This window comes from Phocoena sinus, chromosome 2 (genome assembly GCF_008692025.1).
Source record: "Phocoena sinus isolate mPhoSin1 chromosome 2, mPhoSin1.pri, whole genome shotgun sequence".
Classification (NCBI taxonomy): domain Eukaryota; kingdom Metazoa; phylum Chordata; class Mammalia; order Artiodactyla; family Phocoenidae; genus Phocoena; species Phocoena sinus.
This window is the reverse complement of record NC_045764.1, coordinates 9,009,964-9,027,511: the sequence shown is the minus strand read 5'-3', so window position 1 is coordinate 9,027,511 and position 17,548 is coordinate 9,009,964.

The following is a 17,548-nucleotide window of genomic DNA, read 5'->3' as shown; positions in this document are numbered from 1 at the left end:
ACAAGTGGGTGAGGTGAGCTGACATGGGGCAGGCGCCAGGGACAGCAGCAAAGAATGGGAGGATTCCTCCACCCCAGACTTTTATGTCATCTCACAACCTGCTTACAGCTGTTGGCAACCAGCTTGCTGTCCGTTAAACTGAGCAGTTAGATCAGATTTGGAAAAGAGACACAGGCTACCGTTGGCCTCCGTCAGATTTTTTTTTTTTTTTAGAGTCTTTATTGAATTTGTTACAATATTGCTTCTGTTTTATGGCCGCGAGGCCTGTGGGATCCTAGCTCCCAGACCAGGGACTGAACCTGCACCCCCTGCATTGGAAGGCAAAGACTCAACCACTGGACCACCAGAAAGTCCCTCCCTTCAGATTTAACTACATATGCTTCTTGCATGCTGTGAGACAAGCGATGGCAGAAGTTGGAAGTGAAAAGTGGACAGTAGCCAAGTCCATCCCAGATTATTATAATGCAAAAGTTACATGTTATTTTCTTTTAAATGATAAAGCATCAGGATTAGTGCTAAATGGACAGACATGGTTCAGGAGGCATAAACCAATACTGTCTAGGACATCCTAATTATGAGATTTCTAGGACCAAGACCAGGAGAGGTTCTTGTCTGTGCCTTATTAAGGTGCTGATACAGTAAATGGTGTTTCTGGTATAATTGGCAACAACAAAGCATGCAATGTATGGTATTTGTCCCACAGCGTCTTTTGAAAGAGCCTCCTTCCACTCTTTAAATATCCCCTTTAAGAATGAATCTGGCCTTGACTCTAAGGATTTTTTTTTCTTTTTTTTTTTTTTTTTTTGCGGTATGCAGGCCTCTCACTGCTGTGGCCTCTCCCACCGCGGAGCACAGGCTCCGGATGCGCAGGCTCAGCAGCCACGGCTCACAGGCCCAGCCGCTCCGCTGCACGTGGGATCCTCCCGGACCGGGGCACGAACCCGTGTCCCCTGCATCGGCAGGCGGATTCTCAACCACTGCGCCACCAGGGAAGCCCGACTCTAAGGATTTTAAGATCTTAGTGTGGTTTCCTCTCAATCCGTTCCGTTGGAGGATATTTCATCAGAAGCCTCCACTAACTTAGTGAAATCACCTTGGAAGGTAACCCTAAGCTTTAGACAAGATTGCAGCCCCGGCCGAGACTTTGGTTTCAGCTGGGTGCAACCCTGAAGCAAGGACCTTGCTAACCTGTGCTCAGATTCCCGACCAAGGAAAACTGTGAGATAATAAATTTGTGTTGTTTTAAGCTGCTAAATTTTGATAACAGAAAATAAATACAATTTTAAATTAATATAAATTTCAATAAATTGATTTTATTTATGTATGTATATATAATATATATGCATATATAGTAAACAGATAAAATGCACACAGTCTATTCAGATACTCATGGGCCATTTGTGAGGCCCTATACAGCATGCTGTAGCATATGTATTATATGCATACATACATACATACATTACATATTGGAGAAGTGTGGAGTTTCCTATGAATTTACCAGGTATAAATTTTTAAGACCAACATGCAAAAGGGCTCATTCATTACTCATAGATGAAGCTTCAGATATCTGCCAGTGCAAGATGGTGATTTGTTTATTTTTTTAAATTTTCTTTTATTTTAATCGAAGTATAGTTGATTTACAATGTGGTATTAATTTCTGCTGTACAGCAAAATAATTCAGTTACACATATATATACATTCTTTTTTATATATTCTTTTCCACTATGGTTAGTCATAGGATATTGAATATAGTAGAACCTTGTTGTTTATCCATTCTCTATATAATAGCTTACATCTGCTGACCCCAACCTCCCACTCCATCCCTCCCCCAACCCCCTCCCCCTTGGCAACCACCAGTCTGTTCTCTATGTCTGTGAGTCTGTTTCTGTTTCATAGATAGATTCATTTGTGTCATACTTCAGATTCCACATATAAGTGATATCATTAGGTATTTGTCTTTCTCTTTCTGAGTTACTTCACTTAGTATGATAATCTCTAGTTGCAGCCATGTTGCTGTAAATGGCATTATTTCATTCTTTTTTATAGCTGAGAAGATGGTGATTTAGATTTAATTTCATAGTCTAGCATTTAGCCTTTTATGAAGAATTTTTAAAAATAGAACAGTTGCATGTTCTACTCTGTTTTGCATATTATATAAAATACAATCCTTTTTCTACATAACAGAGTAAATATTATTCAGCAACAAATTAATGTGAATACAACACTTAAGACCAGGCTAAAGCCTATGGATTCTGCATCACCCATTTGTAGAAGTGTAACAATTGGCCTATGTTGGTGATATACCAAATGTTTTCTAGAAAATGCACGTGGATAAAACATCGCACAGCCATGTAACTTTGGGAAAGACAATGCTCTTTTCTTCCCTTGGAAATTTATTTGTAATATATAGCAGCATTCTAAAGATTCTGAGAAATCGTGTGAGTTAACACAGAGGATGAGATTGTTACTTCAAACACACAAATCAGAGATCTTTCCTGAGCTTTACAAATAATTTCTTAAAAGTGGTCAAATGGCACAAGTGAAACAGGAAGAAGGCTGGGGCATAGAGAGTGATGCCCCATGTGTTTCCTTCCCACATCACATGCATGCTCTCTGGCTCATAATATTGATGAGCTTTTAGAATCAGATACACATATTATTACCTCACAAACTTAGAGTATGTCGATTGTAAAATGACTCCATCTTGTATACCAGGTAGTTTTATATTTTATATGACATTTCTGGAGGGCACGCTTTTTAAACCCATAGATTCTAAGCTTGTTTTCTATAAGCAATTCTGAACCACAGACTTCCTAAAAGCATTTCACAGGTAAGGACTCTACTCCTGGCAAAGACTATGGGTCTATTTACCAGGAGGTTGGGTTTCAGCCAGGTTAACATGAAAGAATGAGTCTCCCACTCTAACAGTAATGGGAGAGAAATAGATCATGGGCCAGCTGCCTTAATTCCTTTCACTCCACAATGAAGTTTAAAAATATCTATCTGTTCAATTTGTTTAATCTAGTTTTCAACACCTTATTTAACGAAGGAATAATTTTCTAAATATTAATAAACAAGGAACACATTTTGGGAAACATTGGATTAAATAATTCTGAGATTCTTTTTAGTTATGTAATCATATAAGTTATTTGAAACCTCAGACAAGATACTTAACCTCTTTAAACCTCTCATTTCATATCTGTAATGATACTTATTTTTTGCAGAATTATAGTAGGTGTTAGGAATAATACATAAAATACCTATCATAGTTTAGCATATGACCTGTTATACTTTGGCATTAAGTATGTAGTAGCCTTTTGCTCATTGGTATTTGAGTTCAGGTATCAATTTGTAAGTTTTAATTAAAAAATAACTCTTTGTGTTCAGTTAACTCAGATTCCACTCTCTCACTTTGTGGTTCTGCACTCTGAGATGTCCCTCCTTGTTTATGGCTGGTAACCAGTGTTTGCGGCTGAGTAGTTTTATCAACCCGCTTCATGCCAGTAGAATTTGGGGGAATCTAACAGCTTCTTTTCATTTTGTACTGTCTCTATTCAATTTAGTCCAAACAGACATGTTTCTGCTGGAACAGTTTTCTCAGAAACCTTGTGGGTCTTCCATGTATTTCACAGGAGTTCACATCACTGAACAAAAACAAGGCCCGAAGATTTTTTTCGAGATAATCTATTGTCTATCTTGGTGCCCTGCTGAGATGACTGAGCAACAACACACTAAATCTTCCAGAAGATTAAACACTCTGGTCTGATGGAGAGGTTCTGTGAAGAACACTTTTAATCTCTTGAAAGGGCCCTTTGTGTGATTGTGTGACTAAATACTTCGACGTTTTGACCTGTCGGAGGTTTTAGCAAAAGGTTGGATCGTCACACATCAGTCTCTTCTCTATGCCATAACTTTGGCTGCCATTTCTAAATTTTAGTGTCTTTTGTTATATGAAAGGTCTTTCAGAAAGTCCTGGTTCCTCTTTGTTTAACATTTTCCCCCTAAATTTTTCTCTCACCTTTCACAGTTTACCATATACAGCAAAAAGAAATCAGACAGTGCTGTCAACAAAATCGTTAGGAATTTCCTTAGCTACTTAACAAGTTGCTTCTTTCCACATAACTGCAGAAGACAATTTCATTATGTTTTCTGCCACTAAAGAGCATAACAAGGATCCTTCATTCCTCTAGTTTTTGAAAACATATTCCTCACCTCCTTCTGAACCCTCACCAAAGTGTCCATAAGTCCAACTTTCTACTAACAATCTGTTCAAGGCAATCTATGCTTTCTCTGTCATATGCGTCAAAATTCTTCCATCCTATTCTAAAGCTACTGCCACATTTTAGGTTTTGTTACAACAGCACTTCATTTCCAGGTACCAAAGTGTGTTAGTTTTTCACTGGTCCATTACAAATTACCACAAATTTAGTGGTTTAAATCAACATAAATGTATTATCTCACAGTGTCCTTGGTCAGGAATCTGGGCTGAAAATCAAGGTGAAAATCGAGTCTCAGCCAAAAATCAAGGTGTTGGCTGAGGCTGCAACCTTGTATGAGGCTTTGGGCTCTCCTTAGGCTCACTAGCTGTTGACAGGATCCAGTGCTCATGGCTGTAGGACTCCTGGTGATTCATTTTTTCAAACCAGCAGGATTGTCGCTGCTGTGGGCTAGGCCGGTGCCAACTTTACACAGCCAAGTAACCAAGTTGAGGGCAGCTAATCCATCATAATCACAGGTCCCATCACACTCAAGGGGAGGGAATATATACACTGAGGGGCGGAAACGTTGGGGGCCTTCTTAGGTTTCTCCTTACAACAAATACATTTGTATTTTTGTCTCTTTTACATGTTCCAATTCTGAGTTCACTTGTCTCCCACAGTTACTGTGGTTTTATCATGTTATGTTTTCAGATTAGGATAATTAGGATTAACTAGCATTTAGTTAATTCTCCTAACCTAGAGACTCATATCTACTCTCAGTTCAAACAAATCTGTTCTGTCATGTCATTCACTATTTTCTTTTCTCCATCTATGTGGTTTGTTCCTTCTGGAAGCCCTAATGAAAGTATTGTGAACCTCCTGGGTCTAACCTTCATGCTTCTTAAGTTCTCTTTTATAACTTTCTTATGTTGGAGAAGAATTTCTCAAGTTACATAAAAAATATTCTCAAATTTCACTGAGCTTTTAATTTGATTTTTTTAAAATTTCTTTTAGAAATTTTCTTCTAACACTCAGTTTAATCAATTATAAAATGGGTAGATTAATAATTGTAGAGATATGGCATGGTTTAGAAATAACATTTAAAGCTGTGAGATTGGGCTTCCCTGGTGGCGCAGTGGTTGAGAGTCTGCCTGCCAATGCAGGGGACACAGGTTCGTGCCCCGGTCCGGGAATATCCCACATGCCGTGGAGCGGCTGGGCCCGTGAGCCATGGCCGCTGAGCCTGTGCGTCAAAGCTGTGAGATCATGGCTTGCTACAATAGGTTTTCAAACTTTTCTGTTATCACAAAATAAATAGAGGATTAGAAAATATTAGCATTTGATCTTTGTATTCAGTCATTGAATAAATATTTATTATGTTAACACATTATTCTAGTACTTAGGTATCCAGAAGTGGATAAAAGAAATTTCAAAAAGAAAAGCAGTTCAAAGGAAAAAGACAAAAACTCTGCTCCCATAAACTCCCATTCTAGAAGCATTTTAGGGTATTTTCTCTAGTTGTACAGCGTGGCCCTTCCCTTTTATGCCGTAATTTTTCTATATCTGTTTACTGATTACGTTAAAAATAAACTGACATTGAAGATCAGTGAAAAGGGTAGAATTAGTTAACAAATCATATAAGAATTTGCTTATTCATAGAAAAAAATTGGTTTCCTTTCTTACATCATACAAACGAAAGTAATTCCCTGTAGATCCAGGACTTCAATGTGAGCTATATTAAGAGATTAAATCTTTTAGAAGAAAATAGAATATATTTATTTTCCTGAGGAAAGAAAAGATTTCTTAAATAAGAGCCAGAAGAGTACATGTTAAATAAGGCAAATGTGAAAGTATTCAGTTACACTAAAATTAGAACAAACTACAAGATCATAATTACGATACATGTAACCAATTACAGTTTAGTACTCGGATCAAAGAAATCAAAGAATTTCTTTGAATCTATAAAAAAAATATAAACCCAATGAAGACATAGTCATTTCATAGCAGAGGACAAAGAAATGACTAATAAAGATATGAAAATTTCCTCAAGTCAATTTATAATCAAGGACAGGAAAATGAAACCACAAAGAGAAACAAACTCTCATGTATTAGGCTGACAGAAAGTTTTGATGAGTGTTCGGAGCAATGACATCTCTCATGCACGGACAAAGGCTGTGTAACTTGGCATAGCATTGTGGAAAACAATCTGGCATTATCTAGAAAAGGTGAGGATATGTACCCCAGAATTAAACTTTCAGTTCTAGAATAACCGGGGAAAACAATGCGTGTTCAAGATGTGCACACAAGTGCAAGGGTGTGCACGTCAGCATTGCCTATATTAGAATCTGTGTGTAAGCCGCCCAGACGCACATCAACAATAGAATGAACGAAGAACACGTGGACTATTCATACAATGGAATAACATCTAGTGGTAAAGATGAAAGGACTAGAGTTTTAAGGAACCGCTCTGATGCATCTGAGGAAACCAATGACTGAGCGATAAACGCAAGTAAAGAAAATCATCCAGCACGTTTCCATTTGCATAATATTAAAAATAGACAAATTTAATCATTATTTTGTTTGGGGATACACTTCTGTGAAGAAGAGAAAGTGGCATTAATGATGAATGATTATAGAGACAGGAAAACATAGTGGGTTTTTTTTGTTTGTTTGTTTTTGTGGTACGCGGGCCTCTCACTGTTGTGGCCTCTCCCGCTGCGGAGCACAGGCTCCGGACGCGCAGGCTCAGCGGCCACGGCTCACGGGCCCAGCCGCTCCGCGGCACGTGGGATCTTCCCGGACCGGGGCACGAACCCGCGTCCCCTACATCGGCAGGCCGACTCTCAACCACTGCACCACCAGGGAAGCCCAAACATAGTGGTTTTAAGCACAGACTCAGGAATTAAACTGCTCCGGTTCCAGATCTGCCACTAATTCACTGTGTGACCTTGGTCAGTTGCCCTACCTCTCTGTGCCTCAGTTTCCTCATCTAAAAATGGGGTAATAATTGTACCTGTTTCATAAGATTATATATGGGTAGTTCAGTTTGGATTGCTCTACGTGTTTGTTCTCTCTTGTTCGGACTAAATGCTGTGTGGTGCTCACCGTTAGTGGAGATGAGGCATATAGGGGTACAATCTGAAACGAGCCCACAGGGACTCCAAACGCTTTCTTAAATCATCGCCATAAGGTGGTTGGCACACTCCCAGTGACATTTTATTCCATTCTTTAAACAGCGCATATACACCATGTACCTCTTTTATGAGTCCTACATCTTATATGTTTAAAGATACAAACATAAAGGTTTTAGACTATAAAACCATTTGCCCATTTCTTTCTCTTAAAAAGTGCAATATGCCATTTAAACTGCAAACTCCAGATTAATGGACTATTTTGTTTTTTCTTCTATTTCCAAGAATTGGTATTTAAATATTACTTGTTGTTAAACTGACTTCATTCTAGACAGCACTTGATACACACACATAAATTGGTTTTTAATCTGTGTATTTGATTATGGTGAATCTTCTAAGGTATAAATGATTTCCTCTGGGCAGTGGTTCATTTCTAAGACTGTAAATCTATTAATTTACTCCAAGAATTTAGTATAGTTTGGTAAATTTGTCTCTGGAAGGGAATCTATTTTAATTCATATTTAAGGAACTGAAGTACAGTGAAATTGTTCTCCAAAATGGCTTAGTTTCCTTTACAGCTCCTCCCAACACATTGTTAAGATCTCAGGAAAGGTGTGAAATCTCTTGCTGCTTTGCTTCAATGGCTGAGGAAGCACAGGCAATCCATCACTGCTTTTGTGTCCTACCTTCAACCAGTCTTCAGCCTTGTAACTCTGGTCTGCATTAACCAAAAATCTGTCCTGATATTTCACATTTGAACCTTCATTATCATATTGATAATTCCGTTGTCACCACTACCTGGTTTAGCTCTTTTTGTCCCTGGGATGCTGTTTATTGACCTTTTAGGATCTCATTCTCAGAAGCTTTCTTTCCAGCTTTGTGTAAACCTGAACTCAGCCCCAACCCCAAATCCCAGAACCAAGAGCTCAAGCCTGTCAAGAAGTGTGGTTTAGACATCAGGGATTTAGTCAATAATTATACAGTTAATGAACAACGAAGTTGAACCTAGGAGCCATCTGAACTCTTGTTTCACTTAGTGCAATTTAGTCGATCTGCGTGGTTTGGTCTATTTGCGTTAATTTGCATTATTTGCAATCTCCTCACTATTCTCCTCTTTAAATACTAAGAAATTTCATCTGATAAGCAGCACATCTTAGAGGCTAAATACAAATTGGCTTAAAGCATTGGGTTTTGTGGCAACCAGTCCTGCTGATTATCTTAGCTTATCCACTAATACTCTCCCCCAGCCCATGCTGTTCAAACATACTGGCTCCAGTTTTCTGCAAAAACAACTCATATGGTTCTACCTCAGGGCCTTTGCACTCACTGCCTTCTCTGCTTATAGCTCTGTTTCTAGATGTCCAGATGGCTTATTCCACCACCTCCCTTAGATCTAAGCTTAAATATTACTTTATTGATGAGGCATAATCTGTTTATTCCATATAAGATAGCAATCTTTCTCTCCCCAAACTTTCCATCTTCCTTCCCCTGCTATATATTTTTTAATATCGATTGACTGATTGATTGATTGATTTGGCTGCACCAGATCTTAGTTGCAGCACGTGGGATCTTGGCTGCGGCATGCGGGAACTTTAGTTGCGGCATCCGGGCTCTTAGTTGTGGCACGTGGGACCTAGTTCCCTGACCAGGGAAGGAACCCAGGCCCCCTGCATCGGGAGCACGGAGCCTTAGCCACTGGACCACCAGGGAAGTCTCCTCCTGCTATATTTTTTTCTACATAAAGTTTTCACCATCTGACAGAGTTTGTATTTTAACTTTGTTGGTAATACTTCATCACCAGAAACATGTTCCACAAGGTCAGGGTTTTATATCTGCTTTCTAATTACCATACCACCAGTGCTAAGAACACAGGACTTGCTCAACAGTTAAGGGAAGAATAAAGAAGGTAGAAAAACAGCAAGTGAAAGTCAGCCGAGCTCATAACGGCCTGACATCCAGCATCAGAAACCTGCCTACCATGTTATGTTGGGCGGGGGCCATCTGCTCCCTCTCACGTCTGTCACAAACTGCCTTATTACAGCGCATATACCACTATTTGATTAACAGACCTTGCCAAATGGAAAAGAGGAGCGTGAGTAAGAAGTGTGAAAAATGGCGTTGTCTGTTTTCTACATGTCTTCATTCCTTTTGCCTCTCTGCATTTCTTTCCTCCTTCGTGTGTCCACCTCTCCACTTTACCTTTGTGCCCTCTCCTCCTTGCTCCTTTGCCCTTGTTATTATGGCTAAATGCATCTGTGGCACTAAACCAAGCTGAGGGACAGAGATTACTGAGGGTTGATGAGGCACATAACAGACGCAGTTAATCTGCCCTGGAGAGCCTTGAAGGAGGAAGGGGGCCTTGCGGTGAAACTGGTTAGGGTATTCTGTAAACCAGTGGCCTTCAATAAGCATTCGATTTAAGCTGAGCAAGATATTGTGTAAGAATTGCTCTCAGTTTCTTAGAAACACCTGCCAATGAAGAAGCATTGTGATGAATTACTTTAAAAACTGAGAGTGTTTTTCAATTAGCTTTGCTTCTTTTGTGAGGATTAGTTTCCCTTCCTGAAAAATATTTGAGTAAATGAGGAAAAGTGAGTAAGAGTCAGTGTGTAAAGAAAAAGTTAAACCTTTAGCATTGGGTGATTTCCTGTCAACTTGCACATTAGACAGAGGTTTATCATGGAATCAGATATGATGTTTTGGGGATACCATTTGTTAATCCTCCTGCCTACACTCGGGCACACGCTACCTGATCCCTGATCATTCTGCCGCTAGAATCCCATATTACATAAATTCCATGGTGAGTAAATTTACTTCATAAATCCAGAATTCCTTGAAATGAAGAAAAACGGAATATCTAATGAGTTGTTGGTCATGTCCCTAACTCTAAATTAGAAGTTCTAATTTAAAGAACTGGAATTATAATTGTGAGCAGGGAGTACAAACTCAGAAGCCGGTGTCAAAGACCTTAGCTGTAAGTGCAAACCAATATCAGAAGCAGCTATTTGTGACAGACAAGAAGGAGTCTCTATACATTATCAGTTCTTGGACAAGAGGCTGGGAAATACAAGATAAATCCTAAACAAATAATTCTCTATTTCTTTCTTTAAATTTTTCTTTAAAGCATTTTATAACATTTCACACGAATCCATTGCTCTGTCTCAGGAGTTTTGTAAACTACCTAAAATTGTAGTAAAATTTTGTGTTTATGTTTGTATGTAAATGTTTTTGGAAAGCGGGTCTATAGTAACCTTAGATAATTTTTATGAGCCCCCACCAAAAGATAAAGAACTACTGCTCTATAATCTTTTGGAAATTTGGAAAAAATGTGAGAGGAGTGTCTGGCTTTCCGTTCATTGTGGTGTTTTTATTTGACAGAAGTCCAAAGGGCTGCCAAAGTGAAAGTTCTTTGGTTACAAGAAACAAGCCCAAATGACCCAGCTGAAGCCGTTCTAAGATGCCTGATTGGCAAACACAGAAAGAGAATCTAGTTGTTCTAAACAGAAACTTAATTTATGGGATGAATATCATGGATTTCCTAGAACTGACTGGAAGTCTAAGGAGCCAGTTTTAAAAATACGGGCAACAACTGAGGAGGGCCATTGGAGGAAAATCAAAATCCAAACATGAAAAGAGTGGTCAGGGCCATGTTGTTTCTAGTGCAGAGCCCTGCGTGATGTGGCAGTGCTTCCAGAACACCGGGAATCACCAACTCTTCAGAAACTTGAAAGAAATGCAAACGGTCCCAATTTTTTAATCAGTTGATTCTTTGCAAAATCAACCTTTACATTATAAAGGTTGATAGAAACGGAAATGTTGATAGATGTCATTGATAGAAATGGAAATGTCGTTTACCAATATTCTGCACGGTATCTTTTTGCATATTTGAAAGTCGATTGATAGTTAAGGTTGTTCTTCAAACTTATAGACTAATTATTTCCATGCAGTTTGAATTTCCAGAAAATGCAGACAATAAATATTAATATACATGCTTCTAAGGAGTTAACAATAGCAGTCCAAACCATGCCATTTCCAAATTATCTATATTTCACATAAATAAAATTTTAGTACCCAAATTAAAGAAATAATTCCATCATATAAGTGAATGCAATACCAGTCATCATTTATATTCAACCCCTTGAGACCACTCTCTACTAAGATACACAAAAAAATAGAACTCAAATCAAATCATCATGCAAAACAAAGTTCAGTTAAAATTTTAAGTGAGAAAAAGGAAGGTAACAAGATTCTTTTAAAGGTTCAGATAAAAAGTGTACCTATTAAAATAATATAAGAACAACTATATAACTAGATAACGCAACTGAGTATAGTGTTGAACATGATCACCTTAATATCTCACATAATGTTATTCTGGTCCATTACATTGATGATACTATAGTAATTGGTCCAGATTAGCAGCCAAGTTTCAAGCAATCTAGATCCTTGCTACTCAGAGTGGTCGTTGGACGGGCAGCATCGATATTGCTTAGAATTTTTTAGGAATGCAGTGTCTCTGGCCCCATCCCAAAGTTACGAATTAGATTTTGCACTGTATCAAAATTTTCAGTTGATTCACTGAGTTGATGCTCGTTTAAATATGAGAAGCACTGCTCCAGCGGTCAGTTAAGTCCTTTTTGTAAAGGACTATGGCTTTAACTAGGAAAGAATAAGGGTTAAGAAGAATCACCTGGGAGCATTAAAAAAATCCCCACACCTGCCCTATGACCAGACTGCAATACTCTCAGAGTAGAATAGGCTTGGTAGCCCAGCACAAATGCTTTTTAGAAAACTCCCCGAATAAGTGTTTTAACCTGCCCTCTCTGGTTTGAGAATGTCTTACTTAGTAATATTCATCCCTTAATAACCATTTCTAAGTCCCTGTTCAGTCATGCTAGCTTAGAGCACAGGTCACCTGCTGGATCTATCCAATTGTATGACCCTTATCAATTTACTTTGTTACTCTTTAACTCATTTGCTGCATCTGTCAAGTAGGGATAATAATAGCACCCACCTAATATCATTTTGAGATAATTAAATAGCATGTAAATATAACATCTTTACAACTGTTGTGATAAAATGTGCATCAATGGGAAAGTCTGTGATGATGTTGATAGTGGTGGTGGTGACAATCCTCCCCGGCACAAAAGGTTCCTGAATATATCTTGGTTTTGAACCATTTAGAGTATGAGTTCTAGATTTTAATTACAAAACTACAACTGTTTTAACAATGTGATTGCTTTCAAATCATCATAGCATGCACACCTGTCCTTTTGTTAAATAAATTTTGTTCAATAATACAAGGGGTTTTTCTTAAAGACTACTTACAAAGAAGCTAATTTATTAATTAAGATGATGAGCTGTTAGTGGCCCCTGACTACCACTTCCCAAAGTTTCCAGTGAAAATACTCATGACAATATGTAAAGAAAGGCAGATTACAACCATATACATAAACTAGGGCACTGGGTCATTGTTCTGTCAGAAACTATGAGGATTTCTCATTGCAAGGTGGAGATAGAGCCGATGACAAAATACTGGGGCTGGTTAGAGAAGGGCGAAGGGGTCTTGTACACCCTGACAGGCTACACATCTCCTCAGGGATGTGGGCCTTCACTAACCATGTATAGAAAGTGCTTCCTATGTCTCTACCCACCCAAGGCTATTTATTTCCTGCCCCACATTTCTTAATAGTCCATTAGTATACGATTTTCTCCATTTATGTTAAAACCACATCCCACGGATGCAAAGCCATCAGGGATAGAAGTAGTCCTGCATTTGAACACTAGGATTGGAAGGAAAAGGTAAAGAACAGGAGGTGCCTGTGCTGTTTGGGCACGGGCTGTACTTTTTCTTTTCTGAAAAACATTTTTTTATTGACGTATAGTTGATTTACAATGTTGTATTAGTTTCAGGTGTACAGCAAACTGATTCAGTTTTATATATATGTGTATGTATGTGTATATATATTCTTTTTCAGATTCTTTTCCCTTATAGGTTATTACAAAATATTAAGTATAGTTCCATGTGCTATACAGTAGGACCTTGTTGGTTATCTGTATTATACATAGTAGTGTGTATATGTTATTCCCAAACTCCTAATTTATCCCTCCCCCCTTTCCCCTTTGGTAACCATAAGTTTGTTTTCTATGTCTGTGAGTCTATTTCTGTTTTGTATATAAGTTCATTTATATCATTTTTTTCAGATTCCACATATAAGCAATATCATATGATATTTGTCTTTGACTTCCTTCACTTAGTATGATAATCTCTAGGTCCATCCATGTTGCTGCAAATGGCATTATTTCATTCTTTTTTACGCCTCAGTAATATTCCATTGTGTGTGTGTATATATATATATGTATACACCACATCTTCTTTATCCATTCGTCTGTCGATGGACATTTAGGTTGCTTCCATGTCTTGGCTATTGTAAACAGCGCTGCTATGAACTTTGGGGTGTATGTATCTTTTCAAAATTATAATTTTCTCCAGATGTGTCCAAGGGTAGGATCCCTGGATCATATGGTAGCTCTATTTTTATGGGCTGTACTTTTTTCTTGCTCTGCTTTTTAAGAATGTACAAGTTACAGTGTGCTTCAAATCATTTATAACTAAATTCTCCCACATACATTCACATAACTAAGCAGGAACATATGTATTTTCATCTATCCTTCAGAACTGCATAAAATCAATGACAAACACTAAGAATTTGGCTAGGAGCTGTGATAATCATTCAACCCTTTAGTTTCAGGTCTGAAATGAGGATTAAAATAGCAATCAGGTGGATAGTAATTGGAGCCCAGCCAAGGAGGATGTACCCATGCAGTTTATTGGCAAACACCAGGCCTAATTCATTTCAAAGAGGAACAACAGGGCTTCCCTGGTGGCGCAGTGGTTGAGTCCGCCTGCCGATGCAGGGGACGCGGGTTCGTGCCCCGGTCCGGGAGGATCCCACATGCCGCGGAGCGGCTGGGCCCGTGAGCCATGGCCACTGAGCCTGCGCGTCCGGAGCCTGTGCTCCGCAACGGGAGAGGCCACAACAGTAAGAGGCCTGCATACTGCAAAAAAAAAAAAAAAAAAAAGAGGAACAACAGACAAAAAAATAATTAAAGCAATCAAACAACAAAATAAAAAAACAACTTTTGGGATTTAAAAACATCATAGAGCATAAACAGAAAAGAATAGTTCAGAAGAAAACCATACTTTTAGTAAAAAAATAAAAAGGAAAATTTTTTCATAAACACATTTAAAATTTTTGTTATGCACGTTATTTATTTATTTCTTTTATTTTTTTGGCCACGCCATGCAGCTTGTGGGATCTTAGTTCCCCAACCAGGGATTGAACCTGGGCCCTCGGCAATGAGAGTGCGGAGTCCTAACCACTGGACGGCCAGGGAATTCCCTTAAATTTTTTAATTTTTATTTTATATTGGAGTATAATTGATTTATAATATTGTGTTGATTTACAATATTGTGTTAGTTTCAGGTGTACAGGAAAGTCATCTAGTTATACATATATATATATACCCATTCTTTTTCAGATTCTTTTCCCATATAGGTTATTACAGAATATTGAGATTTTCTAAAAGGAAAATTTTAGTCCAAGAAGTGCAATTAAATTTTAAAGAGCGTGAAATTTTTGTTAAAAAAAAAACAAGAATCAAGAAAACATTCACTCTGTTGACATGAGTCATGAAAATTATGATGATCCCACTGAGGAAATTAAAACGGACCTGAGTGATGGGTGTGTGTTTAGAAAGAGGTCAGCCAGCTGACCTGCCCGTGAACACTGCGGCCAGAGCCTCCAGAAGTGATCGAAAGGGTGGTAAGGGGAGTGGTGACCTGAAGCTCAGACACTAAAGGAGGGAATGGGTCCTAGTTAGTGAGGACACGTAGACCGGAGGGTAACACCCTGCAAGGGTCAAGTGTAATGGGGTGAAAAATATAGGCAAGAGGGGAGACCTACCACAGGGAACTGACAGTCAGCATGTTTGTAATGACAGTGTTCAGATGCAGTGGTTTTAAAGATTAAGTGATCTTGAACTTGGCATTCCATGTCATTTTTAAAGATGAGTGGTAAAGCAGATATTTTATTCAGATCTCTCTGCTTCATTCTGTCTCTCCCTCTTCCTTCCCATCCTCTGTTCTTAATGTGGAAGTTTAAAATCCAATCTCACATCAGTTCCTTTTAAAAGTATAGTGTGAAAAGCTCCCCTTAGTACACCTGTGTCATCACCTGGGTTTTGCTGCCACTTGGTGGTAAGAAGAAGCCATGAGTCTTAGATGCACTCTTGTTTAAGTCAAGCCAGTGAACTCCAGGAATATGTTCCAGGTTTACTGGTAAGAGTACTTCATTGTAAATCCTTTTATATTTTGTAGGCAAAGGGCTTTCATTGTTTTACACGCAAGGTTTGTTGAATATACTTTTTAAAACAAAGTTTGTTATAAGCATTGTATAACTTTTAGTATGAAATGGACCATAATTTAAAAGTTTGGGCTAGCTTTTTGTCTGTCTTTCTTTATATTCTGAATGTGAAATCGTATTGGAGAGAGCCAAGCATGAAATAAACTCACCCTCATCGACATGCAGACGTCTTTCCACTAGCGAAGCTGCACATTGAGGATGGTGAGGGCGAGGCTGTGAGGTCCATGAACTAAGCAGTATTTGAGCCAAAGTTCAGAAACTGGGGCCCTGAACAGTTTTTGTGTCATGACAGCACTTGGAGGTCCTTGATTTCTAAAGCATCTGGTGGCAAAGGACCCTTTATTGTAGTCCAAACCCCATGCTCCCCTCCAACACAAAGCATTGCTTCGTTTCCTTCATTTAGAATGTTGTTTCTTTTCAGATTCTACCCATCCCACAAGGCCTAGTATTAAAATGTTAGCTGTCTTTATTTCGTCCCGTTCTCATCTCTCTTTAGCACTTGTGCCTTATGCTGTATTTTCCACTTGGTCACATCTGTGATGGTGACAATATCTTTTTATTTCTTTTGCATCAACTCATTACTTGATGTAGTCATTTAAATAGTACTAAGACAGCATGTACTAATCTGCGATGAATTTGTGCAGTAACTGCGAGTATGAATTTGGAAAATTTTGTAGCAGTATGACATTGCCACAGTGTTTTTATTACATTTTACAAAATGTAATAGGCCTTCACAATGGGTAGTTTGAGAAGCACCACTGAAGACAAAAAAAGATAAAACGTCATAAATGCTTATTGGATGATCCTTAAGGTAATAATTAAACTAGGTATTCTATAAAGTGCTGTCCTTCACCATAAAAAGGCAATAATTAATAACAGTAGTTACCTAAATAATTAAATTACAACGATTCATTTCTGTGGTAAGATTGAAGAATGAGTTTTCTGAGCCTGATTAATTCTTTCACAAAATGTTCGCTTAGATAAGCACTTCACTTTTTGGGTTTTTTTTTTTGCGGTACGTGGGCCTCACTGTTGCGGCCTCTCCCGTTGCGGAGCACAGGCTCCGGACGCGCAGGCTCAGCGGCCATGGCTCACGGGCCCAGCCGCTCTGCGGCATGTGAGACCCTCGCGGACCGGGGCAGGAACCCGTGTCCCCTGCATCGGCAGGCGGACTCCCAACCACTGCGCCACCAGGGAAGCCCAGCACTTCACTTTTAATGGATAAATGTACTTTTATAAAATCTGAAGGAAAACATGTTTTGAAAATTCTTATCCTTACCTCAAAACTACTTTTTCTGCTGGTACCTCTGACCAAAAGGCTTTAATATATCAACTAAAGCCTTTCAGTCAGAGATACCTTACTTTTTGAAATTTGAGCCACCTTTAAAGGTCCAAATGTTCCATCCCGTAGAACATGTTTACAAAAGTAGTTTCCTCTCTTCTCTTATTGTATTATTACATTAATGCCTTAATTTGTGGTGATTTGTGAATATGTCATATTTTCCTTAAGCTTCTTAAGGTCAAGATCATTTATTATAATTTTGTATATTCCTTAATGTCTTGCCCAGAAGAGGTGCTCAATAAATGTTTGCTAAGTTAACACCATTGAATAAAACAAAACAATGTCATTTCTATTATTAATAATGATTGACTCTGCATTAGCAGGGCAGGAGTCCTGAGGCGTTTGTCTACAAGCATTTTCAAAATGACCAGCCAACTTTAGTACCAGGGACCAGGGAAAAGGACCTGGGTGAAGTCATTGGATGACCTTGGCTTCCTTACACATGATTCAACC